The sequence below is a fragment of the Tupaia chinensis genome, unplaced genomic scaffold (assembly GCF_000334495.1).
Source record: "Tupaia chinensis unplaced genomic scaffold, TupChi_1.0 Scaffold000290_1, whole genome shotgun sequence".
Classification (NCBI taxonomy): domain Eukaryota; kingdom Metazoa; phylum Chordata; class Mammalia; order Scandentia; family Tupaiidae; genus Tupaia; species Tupaia belangeri.
In genome coordinates, this window is record NW_006159775.1 from 3,882,582 (window position 1) to 3,904,797 (window position 22,216).

General features: G+C 40.3%; 1 non-coding gene across 1 annotated transcript; it reads left to right on the forward strand.

The window, feature by feature from the left end:
- The first annotated feature begins 11,679 nt into the window (after positions 1-11,679).
- LOC114008129 (U1 spliceosomal RNA) lies at positions 11,680-11,843 on the forward strand. Its single transcript, XR_003549690.1, has one exon. It is a non-coding gene; the product is annotated as a U1 spliceosomal RNA (small nuclear RNA).
- Positions 11,844-22,216: the final 10,373 nt, after the last annotated feature.

Below are 22,216 nucleotides of genomic sequence, written 5' to 3' on the forward strand. Positions count from 1 at the left end.
TTTTAACATGTTGCTTTTTTTTTTTTTTTTTTTTTAATTTGACTCTGCCTCTAAGGCTGGGCAAAGTCCTGGGGTGTTTTTGCTTTTGTTTTTTTCTTTTTTTCCACTTTCAGAACCTGTATCAGATCCAGCTCCCTTTATTTTACAGCTCTTCTCCTTCCTTCCTATTCTCTTTCTTCCTACAAACATAAAGCATCGACATGAGATAATAAGCTCCTGTGTTCTTTCTCTGCTGTTCGTAGCCTGCTAGGCACACGTGATTATGAATACTTGGCAAATCAAACAGACAGTCTTCAACAGCTCTTGTTAAAACATGGGAATGGTACAAACTTTCTCATGAATCAAAGAATGGCGCCACGAGGTATCAGAATCTTTCAGTAACAATGGCAACGCATCTCCTGTTATTTAAATACCCCCAATATTCTGAAGAACGGTATGATTCAATCGTTGGACAAATGAAAATGAAGGGCCTCTCAGAGCCTCTAGGCAGTGAGCAAGCAGCAAGAATATCTCACGGAAAGAGATACATAAAAGGTTAAAATTGTGGCAAAATAAGAATAAAACCCAGAGACCAAAACAGAGCCATCTGTATCTACACAGACTTTAGAAAAATAGAGATTAGAGAGGTTTCATTATGCTGGCTCTCACGTGACCGGAGAAGCTGTAAAACAAACTGTGTTACGGTCTCGGGATGAGGTCTTAGAAGTGGAACCAGAATGGGTGCGCATTTGTTTATTTTAGTCTGTATCAGCTTTAAGTGTTAATTAACATAGTGCACTGTATTATCTGTGCCTATGGAGCAGAGAGAGGACCCACGTTCTTCCTGCCCCAGCCCCCACACAGTTTCTGTGGGACTGCTCTGTTTGGCCTTCTGGCTTCAGTTCAGGGCAGGAAGATGCAAACTTTATAGCCAAATCAGACTTAGCTTAGCTCTGACTTTGGGAATGACCAGTCAATTAACCTCTGTGTCTCAGCGCACTCATCTGCAGGATGGGAATGTTACTACTGCTCATTATGACCCAGAGACAGCTCGTTGTTCTATTCTGACTGGAAAGTAGGTCAACAATATGCAGAGCAAAGGGTGATGGTCAAGTCAAGCTGCCTTAGCCGAGTGACCCTGGCCTTTATCAATCTCAGGCTTTCCAGACTCTCCAGGTTTTTGACCACCTGCCCTCGCTCATGTAGGTAATTAAGGCAGTAACCATAATGATTGTGTCTTATCACACTCCATCTTCTTCTATGTGCCATTTTGACTGCATGGCCAGAGGAGTCTGAGGTGGTATGGCAGGTGTGGTCCTCACCGACCTGTTAAAGAGTGCACACATACAACTAATCTTAATCTTAGTAATACCCGATTACTTAGTAAAGTCCAGTAATTAATTTCTTCAACATCTATCAAGTACCTACCATGTGCCATGTGTTTCTATGGAAACAGAAAAATGAGAAGGCTATTCTTGCCTAAAAAACCCCTAAAGGTGATCAGGCACATAAGGAAATACTCATCTAAAACAATGCAGTGGCTATCTGTAATGGTTTGCACTGCTTGGTATCAGTGTAATTCAAACCCAGAAAAACAAATGCCCTTGCTAAGCAACTCAGGTTAAATAATAAACATTTTCAGTGTCTCCAGCACCTTTCAAAAAGTAGCATGGTAAAGGAAGACGTTTTCTGAACAAGAAGAGTGAGGGTGTTCTTTTTCCAATTATCTTTGTGTCCTCGCCTTGAAATGGTCACAACTGCAGCATCACTGATGTCATCTGGAATTTCTTCATCACTCTCAAGCTCCAAGATGAGAGCGAGGAGCCATAGTGTGCATTTTCCTCAGCCGATTTGAGGATTTCAGCAGGGATTCCATCAGCTCCAGATGCCTTGTTGTTTTTCATCTGCTTGATGGCTTTCCTCACCTCATAAAGAGTTGGAGGGATTTTGAGATTGCCACTGATTGGGGGTTGTGGGATGGAGTTGAAAACACTCCCACTGATAAAATAATTTCCACCAAAGACCTTGAAATGCTCTTTTCAATATGTGTTGACATTTTCTCTCTCACTGAGCAGTTTTCAAGCACCCTTATCTTCTTGATAGCTTGCATCGAACCTAATCCACGTGGGTGTTGAATCGACTTTACCATGACATCTCACCATCTGCCCTGCATGTTGGAGGGCTCCTTGAATTTCTACCTTGACTTACAGATGTAACAATGTCTTTTGGAGGGGAACAATGACAACACCGAATGCCAAAAGACTCAAACGAGAAAACCGTGGCAAATTGAGGTTCGAGATTATTATACGATTCCCAGTGTGCATCTATGAAATATTTAAGAGAGCCAGGGCCCTGAGTGGGTAAACAAGCACTTTGAGACCCTTGAAAGGTACATATTAGGTCAAAAGATGTGTATTAATTCAAATGGAAAACCACTGTTTAGATTTAAAAGCCTGTTCTCAATAGCAAATTGAGTTGAGAATGTTCTAATCTTGCAGCGCAGGGTTCTGAGAAATTGACTTTCCTTGTTCTCTGAGGAGACGGCCCTTTCCTATTTAAGAGACCTTTGTATTACAGCTGCAAATTCTATCATGAGAGTGTTAAGCCCTCATCTTGTTTAAGGATTCTTATCTTTATTCTCTAGGATTGTCTATTCAGAGGGCGTCACTGTGCATAATGGTCTCGTGTAGAAGTTTTCTGCTCCTCTTTTATATATAGGGCAAGCACTACAAGTATTGAGTTAGAACTATCTTTGTCATAAAATGTAAGGACTGGGGGGAGTCGAGCAATCTGATTATATTGGTGAGAAAATTGAATCTAAAAGAAATGAAGTGATGGTTATCCCAATATTGCACAGCTGGATGGTGGTGTACACGGCTCTAAAACCCAGCGCCTCTGTGTGAGGGATCTTCCAACCAAAGTATTTCTTTTTTTCTTTCGATAGTATCCTATCTAATAAGGATTAAAATACAAATCTTCATTCCTCTCTAATTTCTCTCATAAATGGGAACTTGCTATTATTAGTCTTCATATAATTTGGCAGAACCCTCAATCTATATCAATTAAACGTAACCAAATCTAGAATAGTACATTTAGGCACTCAACAGTATTAAATGCTACAGTCACAAAATATTATAGCACTGACATTAATAATACTACTTGAGGGAACCAGCAGTTAGTGTAATGGCTATGTCGTTGGACTCCCACATAGTTGACCGCGGTTCGCATCCCGGACCTGGTGGCTTAAAACTCATGCCGGGCGCGTGTGCGTGCATGCCCAAGATCCCGAGAGGAGAATGGAGGAGAAGGGATTGCGGCGTGACCATCCCCCCTGGGGGGTGATCTCTCGCTTTCTGTCTCTCTGTCTCTCTCTGTCTGTCTGACGAGCACACGCACCCTATAGTGAAAACCTGTCCAAAAAATAAATAAATAAATAAATAAATAAATAAATAAATAAAATAATACTACTTGATTATCTCAGTACTTGGGGGACCAACTATATATATATATGCATAATTTTAAAAGAATAATCATAAGTACCATCAATATGTTTTTCTACTGTCTCTTACAATGAGGAAAGAACTATAGGGATAGTGTGAATATACGCTATAGGTATGTGACCAGCAAGGTGGTTCTGAAATCCAGAGAAGTTTCAACATGTGGCAGTGTCAAAGAGATATCAAGTTTAAAAAGAGGGTAATAGCAGGACCAGCAGATAGCATAATGACTGCGTCTCTGGACTCCCATGTACTCGACTGTGGTTCGAGTCCTGGACCCAGTGGCTTAAATTCATGCCGAGCGCATGTGCGTGTGTGCCCAAGGTCCCAAGAGGAGAATGGAGTAGAAGGGATTGCAGCATGGCCATCCCCCCTGGGGGGTGATTTCTCACTTTCTGTCTCCCTGTCTCTCCCTGTCTTTCTGGCAAGCACAAACAACCTAAAAAAAAAAAAACCAAAAAAAAAAAAAAAAAAAAAAAAAAAAAAAAAAAAAAAAAAAGGGAGGGAGGTGGAATAGCAAGTTACAATCTTTGAAAGCACTAGCGTCATTGTGTCCACTTAGTGAAGAAATCATAGCTAATGCCACTATAGAAATTCAAAGACACCCTTGAAGCATAAAGTCCTGTCCTTGAGTCACTTATTGACTAAAAGAGGAAGCAGGACACACAGGAATCAGAACCTTGCACATGAGCAAAGTTCAGATTATTACAATGAAGATTGACAAAATATTTAAGCTTGGAGGGCAAAATACCAATCTTTGTGTAAATGACGTAGGGTCTGACTCTAGGAACTTAGGCTTAGTTCCCTTCTCTCCCACTCTAGTATATTTAGGATCCATTCCCTAGCCCATGACCATAGCTTTTTGCCTTCCATAGTCTGACCTACCTTCCTTTGTTCATTTACACATGTACTCTGCAAATATTTAGTGGACATTTGCAATGTGATAGGGTTAGGCTTGATATTTAGTGACAAATCTGTAGTTTCTACCCTTAGAGATACTTAAAGTCCAGTGGGAATGATAGAAAGGGACAAGATGACTACAGTACAGTGTAACCAATGGCTCTGTAGGGATGGACACACACTGCTAAACAGCATACAGCCCAAACTTTGTGCCTTCGAAAATGCAAGGCCTAATCTGAAACTATGGAAATAGAATGCACATTTGAGGGACTGGCAGAGGATGTAGTGATTGTTTCTAGACTCTCACATGACTGGTCATGGTTCGAGTCCTGACCTGGTGGCTTGAAAATCATGCTGGGCACATGTGTATGTGTGTCCAAGATCCCGGGAGAATAATGGAGGAGAAGGAATTGTAGCACACTGTCTACCCCCGTGGGGGGAAAGAGGGTTCTCACTTTGTCTGTCCGTCTCACTCTCTCTCTCTCTCTCTTTCTCTGGAGAGCGCACCTGCCTTCTCTTCCCCTGGAGGGCGCACCTGCCTTAAGGCAAAAATCTCTTGAAAAAAAAAAAAAAGGAAAAGATAGATTTTTGAAAATAAATAATGAAAGACTGGTGACAGCACTTGAAAACAATACACAGGAGCCAGGTAACAAAGGTCTTTTATGCTGAGCTCACAAGGTTGCATTTTATTTTGGGGGCAATGAGGTAAGATTCTTTTCAATATGCTCTTAATATCATGGAAGGGAGAGAGTATGGGACCTTAACCGTCTGTCACCACAATGTACTATAATTATCGATTGCACACAGGTTATCAGAAAAATGCCCAGGAAAATTATTTATGTTACGTTCTAACCTTCTGTGGTGATCTACAGTATCTACCTTAATGATTGTCATCCATTTGTCTTCCCCACTAGCTTCTCAACTGTACAGGAAGCATCCTTCAGGTTATTTATCTCCTGGTTCTGCCTGTAACTAGAAACCAACTCTCATCTTCCCTGAGGTTCGTTGGTTCCTTATTCCATACTTCCACTTTATGAATCTAAGAGCAGAGGAAAGGAAAACTATCCTCAAAGATCTGGCCCTAAAAAAGGTTTTGTAAAGCCCACAGTGACCACCACTTGGCATCTCTCTAGAGTTATCATGCCACAAAAGTCTTCTGTTCCTTTTCTCTGCTTGCAGTTGCTTCAGTAAAGATGCCATTGTGCTCTTGGTATAGTTTTAGCTCTGAAGAGGATGAGTGTGTCATGCCTGAAGAAGGGTTTAGGGTTAAGGGAAAGCACCCAATGCTACTTTACTTTGGTACATGTCATGCTCCAGAACGTGGATGAAGAGGTAGAAACAAGAAAGAGAGATTTATGCCAGGAGGGAACATTCTGGTGTTTGGAATGGCCATGGGTGACAGACAGCATAACTGGAGAGAAAGACAACATTTGAGGACTGTAATAGATTTCTGGTGCTGTAGTAACAAAAGTACCACACATTTAGTGGCTTAAAACAACCTAAATTTATCCTCTTACATTTATGGATGTCCAATTCTAAAATAGATCAGTAGGATTTAATTTCTTCTGGAAGTTCTAGTGAAAAGTCTCTTTCTTTGCCTTTTCAACTTCTCAGGGCTTCCTGAATTCCAGTCACAGTTCTGGCATAGACAAGGCTGAGAATGCTCCATGTGGGAAAAAAGGTGTTACATTTGGAGAAGAGGATTCTGTATATTTTAGGTATCAGCATACACTCTAGGTTGAGTTTCTGAGAGTTTAAAGTTTAGAAATGTGAGTATATTGGGGCCCAGGAGGCAAAGGGATGGTTCCCCTAACTCACATGTTAGGTGTTCAGCATGCTTTCTCAGTTGTCCTTAATCCTGAGTCACCACTACAAGCAACTAGGAAGCTTGCTAGGAAAACAAAAACAAGAGACTTCACCCTACTACAGACCAATTGAATCTGAATCAAGAGCCTTAAGATTCAGGCCCCAGTATTTTAGAAAACAAAGGCGATTTTAACATAAGAACCCTAAGCAGTTAGGATTGAGATCCCTCATCCTAGAAAAATCCTATGTGATGCAACTGCTGATGAGTGAGGTTCAGCTTGGGCAGACTGATGTCTGTTTCAGCAGCTCCATGATAAGATGTCTCATGACTCTTCTGAGCATCAACTCTGAACTAACTCCAAAGCAACTCAGCCAGACAGTTCCAACAGAATGCCTATACCTTCTCTCCCATCGATGGAAGCAAAGACAGGGCTTCTGTAAGGCAGAGACGTTAAAGAAATTCTCTCACCCTGAAACTGAAGAGTGAATGCTTTCATGAGACTACTTCCTGAATTGTTCAGAGTTAAATACAGAAATCAATTACTTCATCCTATCTGCCGTGTTTGTCATCTAAGAAGAGACTTTGTCAACAGTCAGGATTCAGATCTTGTCCAGGTCACTTATGTTGTAACACAGACAAGAGACTTGGCCCCACAGAATTGATGTCCCAGCCTTTGAAGGAGGCATGGAGGTACTTACCTGCAGGTATGGGGTGAGGGCTAAATGAACTGGATGTCTTGCACAAAATTGCTATCTTTCCCCTTCTTCCATGAGAAAATATTGATAAAAGATAATTAAGGCTGAACCCTTGCCTCAAGAAACCTCCAGTTTAAATAGAAGTCTAAGGCAAAATTTATGAAATATTTAATTCCAGCAAAAAGTTACTATTGGTTACTGACTCTTCATTTTTACAGCAACAGAAAATGGTTTATGGCTAAAAATGGATACAGAGACAAAATCCAGTGAGTGAGTTCAGAGGAGAAAGAGCACCACGTAGTACTCATCTGGGTTTCCTAACAGGGAGCACTGGGGAGTAAGGATGGATCTGCTCTGAGTTTTAAAGGGAAGGGATCTGGCTCTGATGCGAGGCAAGGCAAGGCCTTACATCACAAAGGAAATCCGAGTTCAGTGCACAGGGTTACTGTTCAGTAAAAGGTCTGTTTTCCTCTGTTAATTCTTTATTTTCTGACATATCACTCAGGAACAGTCTCCTTTTAGCCACGTTCTCTCCACTCGATAAAATCCCATTTTCTTATTCATATCACTGCTAGTTTTACTTGACCTACCCAGATTGCCCTTTAAGAGAGCCCAGGACCATCTGTATATGGCAATGGTTTATGTAAGGAGCCATCAGATCATATCACTCTTTGCCCCTCAAGGGCAGTTTCAGGCACTTTTTGTGGGAGAAGGTGCCATGCCAGTGCCTTAGGCCCTCCAGATTACTGGTTTAGCACAGAGGATTTCAGCCCTGTGTGATTCCCTCCCTCCCCTCTGCAGCCAGCAGTGGCAAACTGCTTCACAAAACAGTGATGGTGATCCATCTCTTGACTTTGTAATCCCTCTGTATTTTGTCACTGATTGTGAAGAGCTTTGTGATGCAAATTATATCATATAAAATGATTTGGGAATGAATACAGCTTTTGCACTTACCTGAAGGTTTCTTTCCTTCTAACCTTTCCTCCTCCATTTTATGTAGATAAGAAATTAACAAAGTTGAGGAAGGGGGCCAGACAGTGGTGCAGCTGTGAAGCTCTGTGAGGCAGACTTGTGGAAATGTTACCCTTTCATGTCTGGAGACCTCCCTGAGTGCTCTGGGCATTTGTGTGCCCACAGCGTGCATGGGCTGGATGAAGCTGGAGGTGGGTCATGCCATCAAGACCCTGGTGGAGTGCTATGTTTCTTTCTCTCTGTCTCTGACTCTCTCACTCATAGAATTAATAAACTTTAAAAAAAAATGAAGAAGGCCATTTTTGTCTCTAATCTATCAGGTTAAAATCAGGCAACACAATGGAAACCCATCTCCTAGTCAGGCCAAACCTACTAAGCCCCTTTGCAAGGATTGAGGGTGATGAGAGCCCCGGTGTGCTTTGCAGAGCCAAGCACTTTTCTCCTTGAGATGTCAACCCCAGTGCACAGCCAGGGAATTTTAGCCCATTACATTTCTGATTCATTTGCACTTAACTCATCAAGATATTGTTTTGTATGAGCTGTTTGATGTCCGAAGCACCTTATGAGCCTTTTTACAACCCTTTTATCTGAGAAGCTGGGAATTATGCCTAGCCAAGAATAAACAGAACTCAGAGGTTCCAGCTCAGTTCAAAATGTGGAATCTTACTCAGGTAATGGCTAAATAGTCTGTCCTCTCTGAGTTTTGCTGCATTTCATTGGAAAGAGACTCAGAGGGGTATCAGACAAGGAAAACCAAACACGGATTTGAAAATGCTTTTCCTTCAGTCCTAGTGGATGGTGTTACTTGGCCGACATTAATTAGCATGGAAAAATACATCATCTTTTGGATCCAGCCTATTTTTGAAAGCTATAAGCATAAGACTATTTTGAAGTGAGGTAGAGTGATAAGCAGATTTCATTTTGTTGTTGTTTCCTGAGCAGCGGTTCTTAATCAGATGAATGAACTTGTTTGTACTAGTTAACTTTGCTGGAGTTTAGGAGTTGTATTTAAAACAGATTTTATCCTACAGTGATATTAATTTGATAGGATCCCTGATCTGTAAACCATTGGTTATCTTGGTCTCTCCTGATAAGGAAAAAAAGTGCCGAGGATTTCCAGTTGGTGAGCACATTTGGGCAGAATCTTTCACACGTCACAAATTGCAGATGGGAGGCAGTGATCTCGAACATGCAGTCACATTGCGTGACCATCTGACACCTTCCATTTAGAAAAATAATACTTTCCTCCCAGCATACGCTCCCTGCTGCAACCAGCACCAAAAATTATGCCTGGGAGAGCCGTTCCTCCTAGACCAGGGTCTTAAATATTTCTTAGGCAGCTTTTAAAAGATTCATACTGCAGCAGCATCTAGCTCCCGCCCTGGTCACCTATACAAAAATCCTGAAAAGGCGACTTCTCCAAGATGCTGCCTGCTGACAACAAAAACATCCACAAAGAACAAAAGGGGTGGGGGTGGGGGAACTGGAAGGAGACAGGAAAATGACACCAGACACATTTGTAAGGTGATTTATTCTTGTCTTCTGTGTGATTCAAGCATATTCACGATAAAGTCAATGGACTTCTTTGTCGGCTCATTTCGAAGCTGCTTCGCAGTGGCATAGAATTTTGCAGTCCCCAGGAGGGGGACTGGAGTCCCTGGGATTGTATATAACTTGCTCATCTGCCAGTGTTCTTCACTAACCCTTGCTCATTTAAGACAAGGAAGAGCATCTTTGCCTTGCCTCCTTTCCTGTACATTTAATGACCCCTGGCAACAGCAACGGCAGTGATTTCCAACAGGCATGCTCAAGCAGGGAGATTCTTAGCCAGAAATTCAGAATTCTGATAGTATGTTTAAACGGGCACAGCTTATTTACTGATTAACAAAGGCTGTGGCGAATTCAATATTTCATCTCCATAAATATGTGCGCACACACACAAATTGCATGACTCTGCATATGCACACACACACACAAAGCGAGCCTGACTTTCCCTCCCCCTCCCCCCCCTTTTTTTTTGCCCCAGAATAAATTTGAATGCACTCTCATGACCTGCTAGATTGATAATATTCCACCTTATAAGAATAAAAAAGGCCTAAGTAGGCGCTGCCCTGAGAGAATTGATGCCAAACTACTTCCTGGGATGTCTGGGAGATAGGATAGCAGAAGGAGAACTAACTCTCCCCATGCTCGTAGAACAAGGGTGGCCAAAACAACCGACCACCTGCTCTGAAAAGCTATTACCTTCTTCCCATTTTCACACAGCCCCGGTTTCGGGGGATTTCCCAACAGCAGCGATAGACCGGTTGTTAGGTTGTACGTATCAGTCTCATCGCAACCTGAAAAACAGAAAAACTTTTTTTTAATCATTAAAACTGAAATGATACTTACAACATTAATACTCTGCTCTCTTTTCTTATAGAAAAAAGGAACAGATAGTTTGATCATTTTGCTAATAAGAGCATCATCTTTCACTATTATAATGAAGGGAATATGCTTGAAAAGATGCCACATCAGAGAAGTAAGTGAGTTTGTACTCAAGAAAGCTTTAGTGTCAACTCTAAGAGGAAGTCATGTATTTTACTGAAGCTTTTAAAAATCATCAGAGTGGCCTGGCCCTTGTAGCACAGTGGTTAAGTGCTTTGCATTGGGAACCAGATCCCACATGGGTGACCACAGTTCAAATCCCAGCCCGAGCAGCTTGAGAAATGCTAGGTGTGTGCACATGCATGTCCCCAAACCTGGTGGAGTAGAGAAATGGAGAAAAAAGGATTGTGGTCGGTGTGAGCATACCTTATCCGGAGTCCTCTCTCTCTCTCTCTCTCTCTCTCTCTCTCGTGCATGCATCCTCTGGCAATAAAAAGTGAATAAAGAAATTAATAACGTCAGACCAACAGTCAATTGTGAAATCAGCTCTGCTTCTACATCTAAGAAAAAAGGAATAGCAAGTAGAGATGTTTAAAAAGAAAAAGAAAATAGTACTTTGAAAAGGATTACTCTTAAAACATCTATCATTCTGTAAGTATTTGTGCAAAATTTTAATGTGTGGTAATTTTCTCCAGATCCCTGACTGATAAGATCTACATTGGCAATATCCTTTGGGTTTCAATCCCTTTCTTTCTCTCTGTGCTTGTTCCTACTTATTTGAGTCATCACCTCAACGTATACATACTCATCTGTGCATCCGCAAGAAATGGAATCAGGTAGTAAATGTATGAAATATCGAGCAATATAAAATGTCCTTCTACGATGATGCGTCTGCAGGATCCATACGTGTCATGGCTTGGTAATGGAGCTGAATGGTGCTTGGATGCCTAGTAGTTTCATTAGGTGTCACTTACAGGTGTAACCCCAACACATTTGTCTCCTAGTCATCTCTATACCATAACTTTAACTTCGTCATACCTCAATGACAAGGTAGAGTGCATTACTCAGATGAATTAAATAAATGAAATGTCTGACTTCCAAAAGTACCAGATAATTAAAGACACAATTTGGGCTTGAATTGTTGTCTCTATTTGTCCAGATCAACAGCCAATTCTTAATTTGATATTGAATTTGGGAGACCTATCGTTAACTGCAGGGATAACAATGAGAGTTTATGGATATTGAGCATGTATATGGCAGGAATCGTTTTAAACACTTTATGTTTAAGGAAGATATGTTATCTCCTCTGCAAAGAGGAGATCTGAGACACAGAGAAGTTACATAATTACTCAAGATGCTGTGATTAGGGGGTAGCATATGACGTAGTGGTTATGGTGCTGAACTTCCCCTTGGCCAACCATGATTCAAGCTGCGGACTCAGAGACTTGAAACTCATGTCAGGATACTTACCTGGCAGGGAGATAGCATGATCATGAAGCTGGTTTTCCCAGGGTGATGCTTATCCAGGTGCACTCTGGATGTGTTGACCCCTGCAATTTCCCCAAATGTGGGAAACTTAACTGCATAATTTGTGGTAATGGGGGACTGCGTTCACACTCTCCCCTGTAAAAAAGAAGAAGGAGGAGGAGGAGGAGGAGGAGGAGGAGAAAAGAAACGAAACTCATGCTGGGTGCATGTACATACATGTCCAAAATTCTGAGAGGGTAATAGAGGAGAAGAGATTGTGGTGTGGTCATCTCCCCAGGGAGTGGTTTCTTGCTTTCCCTCCCTCTCTCTCTATATATATACATCTCTAGCAAGCACATGCACCTATAAGAAAAAAAAAAAAAAACTCTTAAAGAAAAAAAAAGAGGTGACATAGTTCATGAGTAGTAGCTCCAGTACTTGAACACTGGCAGACTAAAAGACTAAATCTACCACATATATTTTCCATCTCAGTGTAAGCTGCCTCCTTGTGAATTCTCCTCCAGAGATACTCAATGGTTAGTACCTGAAACAGCTGCCCTCCAGTACAACGCCAGTCAGAAGGAAACTACATGGAGCTGAAGAAATTTCTCACACTGGAGATAGGTAGCAGATAGGGTATTTGGGCTAGGTTTGAAACTGTTACCTTCCTGATAGGCTGAGAACAGTGAAGCATGTGGAAGGAAGGAAGGATGGAACACATCTGAGTTCTAATGACAGCATTGACCCAACCCTGAAGGCTCTCAACCTCTGGGCATCTTTTGGGTCATTGGGAAAGTCATGACACAGTTTTGCATAGAAAAACATATTAAAATACATCATTACTTTCCCCCTGACTCAGTAGATTTGAGAGCCAATAAATGTCCTTATTACGTCTATGAATGTTCTTTTCCTGTGGTTGCATATCACATTATTGAGATATTAAATTGGAAGTTGCCCATCGAGTACTAGAGAACCTACATTAACACCATCAGTTTAATATTTGTCAATTTCCCATAAAGAAGTGTCAATATTTTGCCTAGTATCTACTAAGTCATCATGATTTATTAAATGATAAAATGAATTATATGTCTGGGATTTTAACTACAACAAGAGAAAATGAAACATTAGTTAATGAGAACATTAATTAGGATGCTTAGTGCTATACTTAGATTCCGTTTTTAATGTGTATCTTACACTATAAAGATTGGTTTATGGGGGGGAACCAGCAGTTAGCGTAATGGCTATGTCGCTGGACTCCCACGTAGTCGACCGCGGTTCGTGTCCCGGACCCGGTGGCTTAAAACTCACGCCGGGCGCGTGTGCGTGCGTGCCCAAGATCCCGAGAGGAGAATGGAGGAGAAGGGATTGTGGCGTGACCATCCCCCCTACGGGGTGATTTCTCACTTTCTGTCTCTATGTCTCTCTCTGTCTGTCTGGCGAGCGCACGCGCCCTACAGTGAAAATCTCTCCAAAAAAAGAGATTGGTTTATGGGGATTAGAATGTGTTACAATTTGCTCACAATGTATCTCAGGAAGAGGAGTAGAAAAGAGTAACATTTATTCAATGATTATTATTGAGTGCATTTGCCAAATCTGAAATGAAACATCTTAATTAGTTCGTAATGTCTTTTTCAAAATCAGAAAAAAAATGAAGTAGACTTTTAGAAGATGTAGACTAATCACTTGTCAAATTTTATATTTAATTGAAGCCCTTTTGTAGTAGCTTTTATAAAAGCAGACTCATGCAATATTCCAGATCTTCTCTTTAATTTCTTTAAAAACAATCAAGCACAGATCTCTTAATATTCGATTGAATAGATGCCAAACAGAAGCTTTTAGTGGATACTCTGCAGTCTATTCCTTGGTAAGAAAAGGGAAAAATTCACCATTATTCATTCAACAGATATGTATGGAGTGTCTCCCATATGACAGACCATTTTTCATCCAACAGATATAGATAGAGTGTCTCCCATATGACAGGCACTGTTGTGGGGACACACTAAACCAACAGACAAAAATCACTTAATTTTTTTTAAGAGGTTTTTGCTATAAGGCAAGTGCGCTCGCCAGACAGAGAGAGCCATAGAGACAGAAAGCGAGAAATCACCCCCCGGGGGGGATGGTCACGCCGCAATCCCTTCTCCTTCATTCTCCTCTCGGGATCTTGGGCACGCACACACATGTGCTCGGCGTGAGTTTTAAGCCACCAGGTCCGGGATGTGAACCGTGGTCGACTACATAGAAATCCAGCGACATAGCCATTATGCTAACTGCTGGCCCCAAAAATCACTTCGTTTTGAGCATACATTCTACATGAAGGAAGACAGATAATTACCAAAGAAAAAAATAAAATAAGTGAAAGCAATAAATAATATAAAGAAAAATAAATTAAGAGAGTATGAAGCTTCATCTTGAGGAGGAAATTTGTGATTTTAAATGGAAAGGTCATGGAAATAGCACTTAGATGATGACGTAAAGAGAGTGAGGTGGCAAGCCTTGTAGGTTTCCAAGAGTGTTCCTGGCAGAAGGAAACATTGAATGCAAAGGCCCTGAATCAGCAGCATGCATGGCATTGTCAGGAATTGGCAAGAAAGTCACTGCTGTAGAGTGAGTGTAGAAGAGGGCTTACAGCCAGATGTGAGGCCCAACATTACTGTGTACACCAAAACACTATCTTCATGAGTCAATTTTCTGCCCCCCTCAACTCATCAAATACAAATACCTAGCTAAAAATATTGTGCCAACCCGTTTAATATGCGATGTTCACGTAGAAGTCTAGTTTGCAAAGGTCTTTACGTGTCTTCTCTCTAGTGGGCTGTAGATAATATCCACGTTTTGTACACAAGAAAACTAAGTTGCAGATATGTTGTCTTAGCCCATTTGTGTTGCTATAACAGCATAGGACAGGCAGGATAAGTTATAAACAATAGAAATTAATTTCCTCACAGTTCTTGTGACAGGAACTCCAAGACCAAGGCCTCTATAGACTTGACTGCCTGCTGAGGGCTCATCCCAGTGAGAGGAAGAACACTGTGTCCTCCCTTGGCAGGAGACAGAGAGGCAAGAGGGCCCAATGCTAGGTCAAGATTTCTAGGTGTTGTGTTTTGTTTTTTTTTTTTCTTTTTTCTTTTTTCTTTTTTTTTTTTAGCATTCTTTCACTGTCTACTACTACAGCATACAAAATGAGTTTTCCCATTCAGTTTACATGGACTATTGGTCCAATCAAAGATATTACTACACCCATTATCTTCAACAGATAATTTTTTATTTTGTGTTTCTTAACTGTTGTACTTCTTTCTTTTTTCCCCTTGATTCCCTCCCTCTCTCTCTCTGCCATTCCCTACCGTCTTCCCACATTGTGTCTGGTGTCCACAGTTGCTCTCCATGGCTTTATATTGTCCAGTATTTCAGTTTATTCCATAGGGTGAAGTCTTTCCTAAAGGCCTCGATCCAGCAGATGGTGTAGTGGTTAAGGTGCTGGCCTCCAACATGGCTGACTACGGTTTGAGTTCTGAGTCAAACGGCTTGAAAATTCCACCCAAAATCCCAAGAGGAGAATGAAGGAGAAGGGATCATAGCGTGGTTATCTCCCCAGGGGATTCAGGGTGATGTCTCTCTGTTTTTCTCCCTCTGTCTCCTCTTTCTCTCTCCAGGGAGTCCATGCATCCTATGGCATAAACCTTAACAAATTAAAAATAAAAAGCCTCAATCCCATTCACAAAGGAGGAGCCCTTGTGACCTAATCACTTCTTAAAGGCCCCACCTTTTTATACCATCACATTGGCAACACCTTAATTTCCACGGGGATCACATGGTAGGAATGGTAGAGGCACTTTGGAATCCCTTTCTGGCACTTTAATTTTCAGCCACAAGCTCCCAAAATTCTCCAAGAAACATGCCTCATTGACTAGGTCCTGACTAACAGTAGCACTTTGGTTTATGAGAAAGATAAAATGAAATCATCTTTTCTTCTCCACAGAATGTAAACTCCTTTCATTATTGGATAAAAAGATAATGTTTCTAGGGGAAAAAATGAGTTATTAGAAAATACTGTTATTCATTGACTCTATCTCCAGAAAATTGAGGCAAGTGTGAAAGTTTTGTTGTAAAACGCTCCAGATAGGGCCAGCTAGTGGCTTGGTGGTTTAGGCAACTGGATCCCATGTGACCTATTGTGCAGTTTGAATCCTAGACCTAGCAGCTTGAAAAACACACTGAGCAAGTGAGCCCAAAACCCTAAAAGGAGCACTGGAGGAGAAAAGATTTTGATATGACGATGACCCATGGGGAGGTGCTTTCTCTCTCTGTCTCTGTCTCTTTCTGGCAAGCACGTGTGCCCTCCGCCTAGTTTAAATAATTGAAATAAAATGCCCCAGATACCTACAGCATACCTAGTCATGTGACTGCAAATTTCTTGTAGATTTCTATGAAAAACAGTGAAATCTGGTGTAACCATTTTTTGCCATTCATTGCCAATCATGAAATGCCAGGTCATTCACAGGTCCCCTTCTCTTCTGAGGAAGATCAATTAAAATTATCCGGCGATGACCAAGAAATCTATTTATGTTAGACTAGTTCCCACATTTATAAACTTCACTTCAAATAAATTTATTTTTTTAAATGGGGATTTGCCACACGATAGCCAAAATCCATTTGTTTTTCTTTATGCACGATAGCATGCATGCACACATGAGGATGAGCGTGAGAGAGAAGCAGCTCCATGAGGTCCAAGGACACCGTGGTCCTCTCTCTCTAATTCTCCAGTCCTTAAGATATTGGGCACTCACGTGGATACCCACGAGGTCCGAAGACACCATGGTCCTCTCTCTCTAGCCCTCCAGCCCGTAAGATGTTGGGCACTCACGTGGGTACCCACTGTGCTTCAGGCCAAATAAGCCAGGGATTTGAACCCCAGTCTCCATGTGGGATCTGGCTTTTCTTGAGCAGCATGTTAGCGTTGTTCCAGGCACCAGCCCCAAACCCCCATTTAAAAATGTTGATTTACATTTATGTAAACCCAAACACATACACACACATACCTATATTTGAGCAGTAATTATTTGTGTTTCTAAGATATATAAAGGCCAATACCGTAGCCCACTTAGGGGAGCCAGATCCCAAATGGCCAGCCACAGTTCTAATCCAGGCTCTAGCAGCTTGGAAAACATGCCAGTCATACATGTGTGCATGCCCCAACTGCTAATACGATGGAGGATTATGGCATGACCATGTCCCATTTGGGGGTGCTTTTTCTCTGTCTCTTTCTCTCTCTTTGGTGACTGCACATACCCTCTGGCAAGTGAAACAAAAAACACATAAGAACAACTCTCGATGGGCAGATATATGTAAGAACAATATGGCCCAGCCATGTGGGTATGCACTAGAACACCAGCTCTGGAGGCGAGACCATTGGGAGGCCACGATTCATTCCTAGTCCAACCTAAAGTCCAGGTGCTGCAGTCCCCTGTAATCCTGGTGATTAGGGAAAGCTGACACAAGAGGATCACAAGTCTGAGGCTGGCTTGGGCAATTCGGGAGACCTTGCCTACAAAAGGCCTGGACATTCTGGTATGTGCTTATAAGCAGGATGATAGGAACATGCCTAGACCCTATCTTAAAAATAATTAAATAATAAGATTATTATACATATAAGATCATGCATGTGTGTGCATTGTATCTATAGAAGGATTCCTATATTTATTGATATATGATATGCAGAGCTGAAATTGAAAATTTACTGTTTTCTGTTACCAAAAGAACCTCTCCCTACACAATGTAACACACACATTAAGAAGAGGAGACTCTAAGTATAAAAAATATTTTTCTAAGTAAATCAACTTACCATTATATTAAAGAGAAAAACTATAAGGTACTAGGCTTTTATTTTTCTAAATTGTAAAGGTTCCAACCAGTGTGAAGAATGACCTTGGCAAATGAAAAAGGCATCAAATAGCTTTGAATCAAATCCTAATTCCAACACTTACTACCTGTGTGCCCTGTATCTAAGTACTTAACCCTTTGTATTTTAGTTTTGTCCTCAATGAAACTCTCAGAAATAGCTACAATCTCATAGAATTGATGTGAAGTTTAAATTAAAATAAATACACAAAGCATCTAGCAGGCACCTGAACTAGAATAATACAATAAACGTCCAAAACGTGTTCATTCCTTTCCCTGCCAAGACTACTCAGTTTCACTCTCCCCCTCATCTCACAAGTGCAGATGTCACTGTAGTGTATAAATAAGTACTCCATAAATATTTGGTAAGCGATGGCTTAAACTAATGCAGGATATTTCAAATAATAATAAAATATGTCCCATTTCATTTTATTCTGGCTAGCAACAACCAATCACTTATTTTTCTTCCCTAAATTCCTCACGTGAAAGTAATATGCCTTTTTCAACTTCGTATTTCTCTCAACAAAGTAGCAGTCCTAAATAATGGGCACAGTGAGTTCACTATTAATTTCCTTTAAAGAAAGAATGACAAATTTGTCAATCAACATTTTTAAAGAAATATTTTATTTAATCTTATTTATTATTATTATTATTAACTTGACCAGTGATAGACAGAGAGAGGGGAAGTGAGAAATCAAGCCACTGGGACTTGAACCACAGTTGGCCACCTGCTGGCCCCTGGTCCAGTGCCCTTAACCACCATGCCACCTACCGACCCCTGTCAATTAACATTTTAAAAATGATTTAGTTACCTGATTTCATTTCAATTTATAGAATGTGAGGGCTCTAAACCTTCCTCTGAATCATGCACTTTACCTTATCTTCTCTTCTAGAATCTTTGGGCTTTCATGTAAATGAAATTTCTTGTCTTAATTGAACTCAAAATTACTCCAGGTACCTCTTTTTTTATTATCATTTTCCTATTTACGTTTAATTGCCATACATCTTTTAGCACACAACATGGTTTTGCAAAGCATGCATGCAGTGTGTGGTAATCAAATCATGACTATTATATATACTTTACTCTCAGCACAGAACCTTACATGCCTGCGTAAGTTACGTGCTTTTCCTGAGCCTTTTCCACTCAGCCTCCACTATCCGCTCCCCTCCCATACAATTTCTGGTGCCTATACTTGTCCTCTCTACTATTATGTCTCTGAGTCTTTCCATTTCTTCCATAGAGTGTAGACATTCAGTTTATGCTTCTTAACTACAGTATAGCGCGGCTGCTTGAGACAATGACCCAATCAAGAAGGTGACGATCCACCTGAAGAGCCACTGTATTACTCTATTCTTCACTTCCGTTTGCTCCTGGACATTGGCTTTCCCTTTGATAAATTTCTCTGCCTCACTCTGGAATATGAAGGATTACAATGCTAAGTGTAATAACTTCTCATTTACTTCTTCATCTGCATTCCTAAAACTTCAGGGCTTTGGTTAACATCTAATTGACTAGTAAGTAACACTTCCTTACAAGTGATATTATGACTATATTATGTTATATTATTTCAGATTTATATCAGTTGATGGTATGTATGGTCCTCTCTCTGATTCCAGAGTTCAGAAATTTTTCTTTTTTCTGCCCATTTCTTAGAGCCTGTAGCTTACAGAGACCAATTTCATCTTGGCCATCCTTTGGTTGAGACAGATGCCTTTTCTCTGGTCCTTATAAGGCCTAAATCTATTCATTGCAGTCAGGAAAATGAGACCATTCACATTAAAAATAAATGATCAGCTTAGAACAAAACACATATAAGCTGTTATTTTTTTTTCCTTTCACCATAACTCTACATAGCTCTACAAATTAAATTTTTCTTTGTAATCCTTTTTACACTTTGATAATACTGAGCTATGATGAAATAATTACTATAACTGATTTATAACAAAGAAACAGGAGAAACTTACCCTACCCTTCCCCAGTTCTCCTTTATAAAATAGCCATCATTCTCTTTTCCATAATAACTGTCTTCTTGGCATTCCCCTCTATGTGATAAATAATTTGCTTAGGGCACTGTGGCTTTATAATACCTGCCACTTTATGACTTTCTGATACTTGCCACTTTCTTCCCCACTTTTCAATATAATTAAATTAAAGAACTTCCATCAAAAATCAGTGTTCACATTATTATGCATCACAATGTTAAATAATTACTCTCATTACATTACCTTTATTTTATAGCTCTTCCTTGTTAGAACTTATTTTGGCCCTCTTCTTTCACTTGCTGAGATCTTCATCCACATTTTTTTTTTTCTGACTGACCGTAGATTGTTTAAACAACAAACTAACGAACAAACAAACTACTAGGGCAAATTACAGAGTGCCCTTAGATGTGTGATGAAGCAGGATAAGCAATAACTCTGACAAGTTGCCTTGATGAATTTCAGAAGCCAAATGATAGTTTTGACTCTTGGGAATGAATTCGCTGGAGGATGTTACATTACGCCTAAGGAGTACTCACTGGAGATTTCTCCAGGACTCCACAGACTGAACAAAAACTCTGGGAAAAACTAAATGGAAGGGCACAGGCAAAATAAGGGAAAACTTAATACCAAATTTTTATTCATTTTATCACAGCTTTATTGAGATATCACATGAAATAAAATTCACCCAATTAAAGTGTATAATTAATGGCTTCTTAGTATATTCCAAGTGAGAGCCACCGCCACTGCCACTCTCTATGTTTAGGACATTTTCATCACCTCAAAAAGATACGCCATACTCATTCGCTGTTACTCCCCTTTCTCCCTTTCCTTCAGTCCCTGGCAATCACTAATCTATTATATTTATTTTCTTATTCTAGACATTGCAGATAAATTGTTTCATATAATTTGGGGTTTTCTATGTCTATATTTTTATATTTAACCTAATACTTTCAAGGTTCATCCATGCTGTAGCATTTATCAGCACTTCATTCAATTCTGTTACCAAATGCTATTTCATTGTATGGCTTTACCATATTTTCTTTATCCATCTGTTGAAGGACATTTGCATTGCTTTGACTTTTTTTTTTTAATTTACTTTCCATCAGTGTACATCACTATAGTGCACAATATGGTTTTTCAAAGTACGCTTGAAGTACATGGCAATCAAACCAAGGATATGAACATACGTATCATTTTCAATAGAGAATTCCACATTCTTTTGTCGGTTAAGTGTTTCTACTTTTTGGCTATTATAATTAATGTTATTGTGAACACGCATGTGTAAACATAAATTTTAATTTCTCTGGAGTATATTGCATGGAGAAGCATTGTGATTAAGGTTTCATTTTTTTGAGAAAATATTAATTTGTTTTCCAAAAAAGTTGTGCTGTACTATTTTAAAGCCACACTGGCAGTGTCTCACACTTTCACCAACACATTTTATTGTCTGTTTTTGCTTTGGTTTTCTTCATTTTGCTATCTTATTAGGTGTGAAGTAGCACCTCCTGGTTGTCTTATTTTATTTTGTTTTGTTTTAGAGAGATTTTTGCTATAAGCAGCACACATGTTCACTGGAGAGACAAAGAGAGAAAGAGAGAAATCACCCAACCCTGGGAGGATGGCTATGCTGCAGTTCCTTCTCCATTCTCCTTTTGGGACTTTGGGCATGCATATACAAATACTTGGTGTGGGTTTCAAGCTGCCAGGTCCGTGACTCAAATCACAGTTGACCATCTGGGAGTCCAGCTCCTTAACTACTATGCCACTGCTAACCCTGGCATCTCCTGGTTTTTCTTTGCATTTCCCTAACGAATACAGTGCAGTGTAATGTTCAGCATATTTTCACATGCTTATTGGCTATTTTTATACCCTATGTAGAATAGTCTATACAAATCTTTTTATAAACAGTTTCCTTCTGGACTCTCAATACTATGCTTTTGATCTGTATTTCTTTTTTTCTTTTTTTTTTTTGAGAGTTTTTTTGTTTTTGTTTTTTGTTTTGTTTTGTTTTGTTTTGTTTTGTTTTGTTTTGTTTTGTTTTGCTATAGGGTGCGTGTGCTCGCCAGAGAGACAGAGAGACAGAAAGCGAGAAATCACTCCCCCCCCAGGGGAGATGGCCACGCTGCAATCCCTTCTCCTCCATTCTCCTCTCGGGATCTTGGGCACACACGCACATGCGCCCGGGATGAGTTTAAGCCACCGGGTCCGAGACTAACCGTGGTCGACTACATGGGAGTCCAGCGACATAGCCATTACTCTAACTGCTGGTCCCTTGATCTTTATTTCTATCTTCATACTAATATCACACTGACTTGTTTACTGTAGCTTTGCAGTAAGTTTTGAAATTGGAAAGTGTGAGTCTTCCAGGTTTGTCTTTCTTTCTAAATAATGCTTTAGCTATTTTGAATCTCTTGAATTTTTATATAAATCTTGAGATCCACTTGTCAAATTCTGAAAAATAAATAAAAAAGCAGTTGAGATTATATTGAATCTGCAATCATTTGGGAGAGTACTGCCTTCTTAAAAAATAGTAAGTCTTGGGACTGGTAGGTGGCATGGTGGTTAAGGGCACTGGACTCCCATAGAGCCAACTGCAGCTCAAGTCCCAGACCTGGAGGCTTGCTTTCTCACTTTCTCTCTCTCTCTCTCTC